Source organism: Solanum dulcamara, chromosome 7 (genome assembly GCF_947179165.1).
Source record: "Solanum dulcamara chromosome 7, daSolDulc1.2, whole genome shotgun sequence".
NCBI lineage: Eukaryota > Viridiplantae > Streptophyta > Magnoliopsida > Solanales > Solanaceae > Solanum > Solanum dulcamara.
Window position 1 is genome coordinate 23,778,692 of NC_077243.1, and position 8,947 is coordinate 23,787,638.

The window sequence follows — 8,947 nt, forward strand, 5'->3', positions numbered from 1 at the left end:
ATACTCATATGTGAAAACTCAACAAAACTTTTAATTTCTTCTATTCCTTAATATAGTTCAATGATATAATAGTGAAAGTTGATTCAAGTCAAATTGTTAACATGGTGATTAACAAGAAGTGTGACAATCCAAGATTCAAGAACTGCCTTGAGGATATTGCTACCAAGTTCGATCAATCAAAGTTCACCATACAACATTGCTTCAGGGAAGCAAATCAGCTCGCTGACTATATGGCCAAACTTGGCTGTGTCAATGATCAGGTGACCTATTTTCATATATTCCAGCAGCTTCTAACTAAGGCCAAGAGTCTTTTGTGGTTAGACAAATGGCAACTCCCTACAATAAGATCTCTCTATGACAAAACCAACTTTTTTGTGAGTTAAATTTGCATAGTCCAGCTAGATAAGAAAAGTTTAATTTCCTGTTTTTTAGTTTTTGGAGAGATGGACTAAAATCAAGCTTGAGCCTTATATTTATTCATTTCATTCCCTATATATATTCTTGGTTCACATTGGATGGAGAAGATTTGAAGAAAAATTTATCCTCCCATATTCTATTGGTATGCTTGTTTTCTTTCTATTTAATTTTTGTTAGTTTTGGTGTTTTTAATTTTATACTAGCTAGAAAATACATTTTTATAGGATGAAACATGCAAATTTAACCCGTCGTTTTGATGTAATTTTAATGGCTATCACACGAGTTGATTATATCAAACTCTTAACCATCTATCTATACTGTGTATTAAAAGCATGAAGATCCTTAAAATATTTCCTTAAATTATTATATCATTATTTTAATAATATTAAATATTGATTATAATAAAAAAATAAAAATTAAATAGAAAAAAATTTCTCATTATGGTTAAATTCCTACCCAGCTAATAAAAAACGTCCACAAAAAGTTTTTAAAAAAGAGTCCCAAGAATTCCTGTAAAAACATTAATCAGGTTAAAGGTAATTTAATTTTCCTTTTAAGTTTAGAATCCTAATTTTAGGAGTAAAATTCGTGTGAAATTAAAGATAATTTAAGTTTCCTTTTAAATGCAGAAATCTTAACTTAATTATTCTCTTAATATTTAAAAACAAACATTTAATTATTTTTCCTGAAATTCGGGAGCACTTTTCGTACATGTTTAGAAGAATTTTCCTTAATTCCCTACCACCTTTTCAATTACGACTCTGAGCTTTCATTCTTTCACCAGAATTAGTTTAGCATAAAAGGAAACGAAAAGTTAGAATTTTACCTTATATAAAAAAGACTTTCTATAATTCTATTTAATTAATATTTTGATTAAATTTTACAACAAAAATATGTTTGCTTCTTTTTTTCTTCTACTTCTATTTTTCTTCTTATTTAATTTTGATTTAGGTCACTTCTTTCATTTATTAGTGTCATCCTTCATGTCTTTTTTTTATTGCTATTAGTCAATAAATTTGAAGATTATATATAAATTCTACATAATCAACATTTGATATTAAATTAATTTCTTTTTACTAATTTCTTGTGTTTCTCTTTCAGTTGAGAATTTTTTATCGAAGAATTGAATGGAACAAGCATGTTGAGTCGAATGAAGTAGCTAATTCTTTTTAGGTTTATCTCAATTTCCTGAAACATCAAAAGTTTATCTCTTTCCTTTTTCATTTATTTTTTATGAAAATAGTCGTTCTCTTTTTGATTGCGGCAAGTTTTACTCTTTTTAGAGATATTTGATAGATTTTATGTCATTGTTTAAGGTAACACTATATAAAAATAAGTAAATGATCTTTATATAAAGTGGCGTTAAATACAAATATGAAAGAAAGAGAACGAAATAATAAATTGTATTTTTTTGTTAATAAATTATAAAAGATTAATTCTTTATAAAAATATATTAGGATATATATATTGAGTTAAAAAAGGACACGTTGAGCTCCATTCAGTTTTGGAGTCTTTATTTTTAATTATTTGTTTCTTAAAAATACATACAATTATGTTTTACATGAAGTCTTGTTCTATTTTGAAAAAAATAGAGGATTCCTAAAAAATATGTTAAAAGAGAAAAATATATGGTAAGAAGTATCAAAAATAATTAATAATCAAGGAGTCCTTCAATATATGATAAGAGGAAGAGAAAATTATATGATAAAAAATATTAGAAAAATTAATGATTAATAAGTCTTAAAATATATGGTAAGAAGTATTAGGAGAATTAACAATTAAGGAATTAAGGAGTTCTTAATATATGATGAGAGGAAGAGGAAAAAATTGGTAAGAAGTATTCGAAAAACAAATAATTAATTCATTCTAAAATATATGGTAAGAAGTATTGGGAGAATTAATAAATAAGAAGTCCTAAATATATATTAAAAGAAAAATACTTTTTAAAAATTTAAAATTCATGAAGAAAATATGTTAAGAGGACAATATATGTTAAGGTTCTAAGATATGATAACTGACTTTAAATGTAGGTTTTTTTGCACTTTTAGTACGTGCATACTTTAAAATATGAAAGGCAATATATATGATCGTATGGATAAATAAAATTTTAAAATAATATATTTGCATCGATTATTTAGGTACATTTTTGCACTAGCAAAAATTCAATTCAACCGTTTCCAAATCGATCATATAAGTAAGATTGTTTTTCAAGTTAAATTTTTTTACTATATCTTAATGTACACAAATTTATTTTAATAAAAAGAAATTTGCATGGAAATTACTGTAATATTTTTTTAAGCTGATGTCAAAATTAAAATTGCAAAAGTATCATATCCTAATTTGTAACTTCGAATTATTATACGATAATATCCACCGCTAAATTAAATTACGTAATTTCAACCCTGTGGGATATGAATATGAGTTGTTTGGATATTAAAATTTCTGAAAAGTTTTTTGCTTTTTGTTTTCTGGTATAAGGTCTTTGATTCTATCTTAATAGTTTGTCGCAAGGGGCTCATATTTTACGGAACAAAAGAAAATAATTAGCGGACCTCATAGTGATACTTGAATAAAATCAATATGGCAAGGTTGAGAATGTTCCTCATTTTTCACATGATATCAATAAAAAAAATAACACAGAAGATCTGCAAATAAAGCTGTAAACATTAGAATTATATTGGATTTAAATCCGTAAATTAATTTAGACTATATTAAATTCAAGAAAATAGTCCAAATGTGGCAATCCAAGTCGAATTAAATGAGCCACTAAAATCACACTACGTGTCAAATTTATATGGCAATCCAAGTCAAATTAAATAAGCCATTAGAATCATGCCACATGTCAAAATTAGGTGGCAATCCAAGTCAAATTAAATAAGTCACTAAAATCATGTCACATGTCAAAATTATGTGGCAATCCAAGTCAAATTAAATAAGCCACTAAAATCATGCCACATGTCAAAGTTAGGTGGCAATCCAGGTCAAATTAAATGAGTCACAAGAATAATGCCACGTGTCTATGTGACATATTCTGACCAATCAAATTAAAACTCTTCAACAAAGAAATCTGATTGGTCAGTTCAAACCAACCAATCAAATCACACCCTCATACCACTTCCTACAACTATAAATAGGGGTCCTCATTATCCTGAGAAAGAGGATTTTGGAAGAACAAGAAGCAAGAAGAGAGCTCGTGGATCAAAGACCGCAAATTCTCTACAAAGCTACGAAGTTCAAGTAATCAAATTCAAGTTCAAGTTCAAGATCAAGAACGAAGAAGAATATCAAGAAGATCAAGATCAAGTTACTTGTTCATATTTACTGTTCGTCATAACCATACAAGTGTTCGTGACGAATAATTCAAATCCAAATTTGAAGACGAGGATTCAAGATCAAGCTATTCAAGCCCTTGACTCTAAATCAAATTCAAGTTCAACGTGTTTCATATTATTTGAAGAATCAGAGGATTATCATAGAGATTGTAACCCGCACTACATTTTGAAATCAAATATTACACTTTGTTACTCTAATTTTCTGGTCTTGATTATTTATTTTTCTCGGCTCGAAAATTTGTTGTTTACAAATTTTGGCACGCCCAGTGGGACAATCTCTACCTCTCATCTCTTTACATCGATCATCAAACTTCAAAAATATTTAAAATGGCATCTAAGAAGTTTGACTCCAGTGCTATTATTGCTAAGGCTACTGATTCCAAATTCTCCTCTGAGGTGGAGAACATACTAGATGCAACTATGGAAAGTTTGGGACCCATCACTAGGAACAGAGCAAACTTGCTAGGACAACAAGCACTCCAAGTGCCATCCGCATCGGTTCTTGTTTTTGATCCTTCATCTTCAAAGGGGGCAAGATTCTTTCCGAATGAATTAGAAGAAGGAGAGAATATAGCTGATATTGTTGAAAGGACGTTAGCTCGACTTAGCCCTTTTAACACAAGAAATTGCACTATTCAAGATGAAGATGATGTCCTGATCACTAGATCTGCCCCAGTCACTCCACGTAACTTATTTCAGACAAAGTTCAGTTTGAGGGAAAATCCATGCTTTGCTCCATCATCCATAACGGCCATTCAAGCGATGATGACTAACACCTCAACTGTTGAAGAACAATTGGCTAGTTTGACAAAGACAATTGAAGGTCTAACAAAATGTGTGCAAGATCAAGATAATCGAATTGTCAAGTTGACGGACAGAGTTGAGAACGTTATGGAGGGGGACTCAAGTCATGCACCTGGAAAACGTCCAATGATACAAGAAAAGGGAGATTCAGTTACAAAGCAAATAAATGTGGGTGATGAGCTGCAAGTATCTGCTGAAGGAGGAATTCCCATTCATCAACTAAAAGACTTCATTATGGGAACCATCAAAGATAAGTATGACGTGTCTTCAAAGTCATTATTTACATATGCAAAGCCATACACTTCAAGAATCGATGTTTTAAAGATGCCTGCAGGGTATCAATCTCCAAAATTTCAACAATTTGACGGAAAGGGAAATCCAAAGCAACACATTGCCCATTTTGTTGAAACTTGCAATAATGCTGGAATATATGGAGATTATTTGGTCAAGCAATTTGTGCGCTCCTTACAAGGAAATGCCTTTGACTAATATACGGATCTCGAGGCAGGCTCTATTGATAGTTGGGAATAACTTGAGCATGAATTTCTTAATCGTTTCTATAGCCCAAGGCGTACTGTAAGCATGGTTGAACTCACAAATACACGTCAATGGGAAGATGAACCCGTCATTGAGTTTATCAACCGATGGAGAAATGCAAGCCTCAATTATAAGGATAGGCTTAGTGAAACTTCCGGAATAGAAATGTATATTCAAGGAATGCGTTAAGGACTTCTTTATATCCTACAGGGTATTAAACCCAAATCATTTGAGGAACTAGCCACACGTGCTCATGATATGGAGTTGAGCATGTCTGCAAGCGGGATTGAAGGACCACTTATTTATGGGCCTCGCAAGGGAAAAGATAAAATGGAGGTAAAGAAAGGAGGAAAATCGGCACCTAAGTTTGGAAATAAGGAGTCGATGAATGTTAATGACGTGCCTTTGAAAGTGGCTACAAATCTAAGCAAGAATCAAAGGGTGAAGACCACGACTTTTTAGAATAACGCAGGTAGAAAGCTGACTTTAAAGGAAATGCAGGCAAAAGAGTATCCTTTCTTGGACTCAGATGTTCCAGCAATTTTTGAAGAGCTTCTAGCGTTAAAACTCTTTGAGCTACCTGAAATGAAGCGTTCAGATGAGGCTGGGAGGACTAATGATCCAAATTACTGCAAATATCACCGTTTGATGGGCCATCTTATTGAAAAGTATTTTATCTTTAAGGAAAAGATCATGGACTTAGCCCATAAAGGAAAGATATTGCTTGAAGATGAGAAGGAGAGTTCAAATCAAGTCTCTGTCACTTTTGGTTTACTCGACCCCATAGTTCTTTGCAACTTTATCGAAATACATGATAGTGGTAATGACCTAGCCACATCACCATCAAAGATGATTAAATTTGGTGACTTCAAACCAATAGATGTTAACGTATCATCGCTTGTTCCTTTGATGAATGAAGTAATAATGAAAGATAAACCTCTAGAGGAAAACCAATCTTGCGGTGCTTATACTGATGATGAAGGATGGATTTTAGTGACACGACGAAGACATCGTAAAACGAGCTTACAAAGAGAACCAAATAAGAAAGTGACTAGAGCGAAGATGAGAACAAAGTGGTGCCATCCACCTACCCCTAAAACTCAAAGGGTAAAGAAGAATGTGAAGAAGTCAAGAGTCTAGGGAAATTACTATCAAAAGCAACGTCCTCCGGTGACATTAGAGGAATTCTTGCCAAGTTGGTTTCGTGAAAAGATTTCTCATCGTGACACCAAGGCCTCATGTTATAACATTGATAGAGAAGAGATGATGGTAGAAAGCTCATCACCATCATTACCTCCATCATATGAAGGCCCTATAAAGCCTCACTCTAAAGAAGTGGGCACTTGTGATGTGAAGTTTACATTCACTAATGATGATCTTTTATTGGGTGAAATGTTTCATAATCGTCTTTTATATATGATAGGTTTTGTGCGTGGACATAAAGTAAATAGGATCATGGTGGATGATGGATCTGGGGTCAATATTCTCCCTATTCGTACTGTGAAAGAACTTGGAATACCGATAAATAAATTGTCTAAAAGCCGTTTGATGATTCAAGGTTTTAACCAAGGAGGGCAGAGATCCATTGGTGCTGTCAAATTAGATATAACAATGGGGGATATGCGTTCGAATGCATGGATGAATGTTATTGACTCAAAGACCTCGTATAATATCTTGTTAGGAAGACCATGGATACATGAGAACAAAGTGGTGCCGTCCACCTACCATCAATGTTTCAAATACTTTGAAGATGGGGTTCAAAAGAAGGTAGTTGCTGATGATGAACCTTTCACCGAGACAGAAGCGCACTTTGCTGATGCAAAATTCTACTTAAAGAATCATGTTTCAAAAGAAGTTAAAGTTGATAACATGATACCTGTTGATATCACAAAAAAGGTTGATGTAGCACCTGATAATGCGAGGGTCATGATTGAAAAGGATAAAACGCTTTCAGATATGAGTAAAGTACCTAAGATAAGTGAGGCATCTTCGAGTAAGAGAATGATTCCTATTTCTCACTATGTCCCAAAGACAAACAAAGTCAAGATCCCACCCTCTAAGTTACAGAGTAGTAAGTTGACATTCCCTATCAAGCAAATTGATGCAATCAAATCACCTTCAAAAATGATACAAGGATTTGTCAGACCATCGAATCATGATTCACATGAATCACTCCCTAAAAATCGTACAAATGAGGGTTTTGACCCGAATGCATATAAGTTGTTGGTGAAAGCAGGATACAATCCCAATGAAGCTTCTAAAGTAGGGAAACTTCCAAATGAAGTTATTGAAAGGGCAAATCAAGGCCTAAATCCAACTCAAAGGATGATGATAGAGAGAAGGTATGATGTCAAGCAATTGCGCGAAGGCTTGGGTTACAAACAACCGTCACCAGTCCGAATCTCTATAAAAAGGATGAGCATCAACTACATTACCCCTGTGGAAGAATCGATGATGTTCAACAAGAAGCCTTCTGTGTTTGATCGACTTAGTGGCATGACTCCTAACATTTCTGCATCTGATCGACTAATAGAATCAACTCCAAAAATTTCAGTGTTTGATCGATTGGGACCAATGAAGAAGAAATACAAGCACCAAGGAAACTATAGAACAATGGAAGAACGAGTATATGCTCGGAAGCATAATTCACCCAAGAATTGGCCCAGTTTGATCCCTTCTAGAATGAGGCAAGAAACAAAACTTGTAGTTTCATGTGGAGATGTCCTGAGAGCAAGAACTCATACCATAGTTCACACTAGGGAGCGAGATGGAGATGAAGAAAGTGTGGGATCATCAAATCATATCATAATTTATGACGAAGAAAGTACTCCACTATATGCAAAAATTGATGATGGGTTTGTTGATATTCATGCATGCCATCACATATCTTTTAATGATGGTGATCCTCAAGAAGATGAGGATGCTGAAGATGCGCCACCTGAACTCGAGGAAGGGATAAAGAATACTGTTGATGCATTGAAAAAAGTAAATCTTGGGGTTGATGATGATATAAGGCCTACATACGTTAGTGCTTCGCTGGATGACGATGAAGAGAAGAAATATATTGAGCTACTTATGGAATTTAGGGATGTATTTGCTTGGAGTTACAAAGAGATGCCAGGGTTAGACCCTAAAGTTGCAGTTCATCGTCTTGATGTAAAATGAGGCACTCATCCTGTTAAACAAGCACAACGTCGCTTTAGACCTGAACTGGTTCCTTTAATCAAAACTGAAGTTAACAAGCTCATTGAAGCAGGTTTCATTCGTGAAGTCAAATATCCTACATGGATTTCAAGCATTGTACCTGTAAGAAAGAAGAATGGCCAAATACGAGTTTGTGTTGACTTTAGAGATCTTAATAATGCATGCCCTAAGGATGAATTTCCTCTTCCAATCCCTGAGCTTATGATTGATGCTACAACTGGATACGAGGCAATGTCCTTCATGGATGGTTCATCTGGATACAATCAAATTCGCATGGCACCAAGGGATGAAGAACTTACTGCATTTCGCTCTCCTAAAGGTATATATTGCTACAAAGTAATGCCTTTTGGTTTAAAAAATGCTGGAGCCACTTATCAACGAGCCATGCAGAATATTTTTGATGACATGCTTCATAAAAATATTGAGTGTTATGTCGATGACTTAGTGGTGAAATCAAAGAAGAGTTATGACCACTTGCAAGATTTGAGAATGGTGTTTGAACGACTTCAAAGATATCAACTCAAAATGAACCCTTTAAAATGTGCCTTTGGAGTTACTTCAGGAAAGTTTCTCGGTTTTATTGTTCGACAATGAGGAATTGAGATTGACCAAGATAAGATAGATGCTATTTTGAAGATGCCTAAGCCAAAAAA